This window comes from Hermetia illucens, chromosome 1 (genome assembly GCF_905115235.1).
Source record: "Hermetia illucens chromosome 1, iHerIll2.2.curated.20191125, whole genome shotgun sequence".
Lineage (NCBI taxonomy): Eukaryota > Metazoa > Arthropoda > Insecta > Diptera > Stratiomyidae > Hermetia > Hermetia illucens.
In genome coordinates this window covers 72,381,174-72,383,127 of record NC_051849.1, presented here as the reverse complement: position 1 = coordinate 72,383,127, position 1,954 = coordinate 72,381,174, and positions in this window count along the sequence as shown.

Below are 1,954 nucleotides of genomic sequence, written 5' to 3'. Positions count from 1 at the left end.
ATACATTTTAAAAATACGCTATGGTAAAATGCAAAATAGGGTATTCATGAACAGGTAGATGATGGTAGCAAAAAACGACTTTGTTTCGTTTAGTAAACAACCTCCATCTTAAGTACATGTAGCATTCAGCATCCAACCCAAACGCCCAACCCCTGCTGGCCTATCATTTGTGGAAGAGAAAAGAGAGGTATAGATCATCAACAGAAAGGAGTAGACATCAAGGACAATTAAAGTTGGTTTACAAATAATTTGGTGATCAAAGGCTAGTATAGGCTCCTGGGCGAAACGATGGAGCATAAAACTCGGGATACCAGAATCAGCACCAACAGCTTGACTACCAAACCCTATCTCAATCTCCACGTGGTGTTCTTTCTTAATGAAGAACGGAAGAGGGACATGAATGAAGACCAGTCTCCCACGCCTAAAAACAGGTCGAATTGCATTAACTAGTCCTCCAGGTTAGGGGTCAGATACGGCTGACACCCCTACATGGAAAACTTAAGTTACGGAGTCACCAAAGGAGGCTCACGTTGGATGGAGTCTACAACGAAAGCGAACGAACGGCTTGAGCATTGCCTCGTGAGACGTGTACTCCTTGCATAGAATAGGAATTGCTAAACAGATAACCGATACCCCATCCCAATATATTGTAGTTGTAGCAGCGTTAGGAGAGATGCACTGTGCAAAGGCCGGTTTGCTGGGAAAAATATATCATAGTGGCCATCCAGTAAACCATATACTCAGAGTCGGTTTCCAATTCTACGAAAAAATGAAAACTGCTGTCATCGGCTTTGAAAATAAAAGCGAATATTTATGTACTCTGCGTTTGCGCGGCGAATTTCGAAATATAAGTCTAGTTAACATCCACGTCTCTAGAGAGCAAGGTCAGAAAAGGAGACAGAGGAACGCACTCCTGAATACTGCCCGGGTATCATATCATAATGATACTTCAAGATTTCAACAGCGAAGTAGGGACGGAGTCGTTTACTGGCGATGTGTCGGCACCATTAGCTTGGGTTAAACTACCAATATATAAGGCTGTCACGGTTCAAATATCACTGGTGGCAGTAGAATTTGTATCGTGATTTGAAGTCGGATACCAGTTGACTCAGCTATGAATGAGTACCTGATCAGTAATCAGGGTAATAATTTCGGGCGAGCGCAATGCTGATCACATTGCCTTCTACAGTGTACTGTAGTGTACCGTTACGGTCTTGAATGAAGTGCTCTAACACATTTCAAGGCCCTGATTCAATTAGATTGTTACGCCAACGATTATTATCATTATTAAAGGGGGCTAGGATCTTTTTCGATCAGAGATTGTTAAAATTGTTAGAGACAACCATGATTAGAGAATTCTGTTCCCAGGACCTAGTCGCTGTCATCTTACAATACAAGATTAACGACAGGAGGAGAAACATCGTAGATGTCTCTCCTTACTTACCCTATAACTATTCCTTCCCCCGGCGCCGCAAGACCTAAGATATCTGATAGCATGTGGAGAGTCAAGGGGCCTTGAACTTTTAATAGGTTGTGATGACACGCTTAATATATTCGTTGTGGGACTAGCAAATGCAATGCTAGAGGAGAGGAGCTATTTGATTTGATCACTTCAGCTGGTATCATTACTGCGAACGTAGGGTGCGTTCTTACACCACGCGGGCCCAAGAAGTTGTGATATGTTAGAGTTGATCAAAGATTGGCGGGTGCTAGACGAAGTCATTGTCAAGCTATCATTAGTTCGACTTTAGACTACATATTGCAGTCGCACGGAATGTACTACAAAAACGAAATGCTAGAGAAGCAGTCTAGACAAAGTTCGGTCAATTTCTTCGTAACAAAATGTACCTCTTTAGCCGACTAAAGGCCCCTTTGCCAATTAAAGATCAATTGGAAACTGTGAACCACATACTTTGTATATCTTCTACCAAACGGATGTATCTGAGAATCGGAA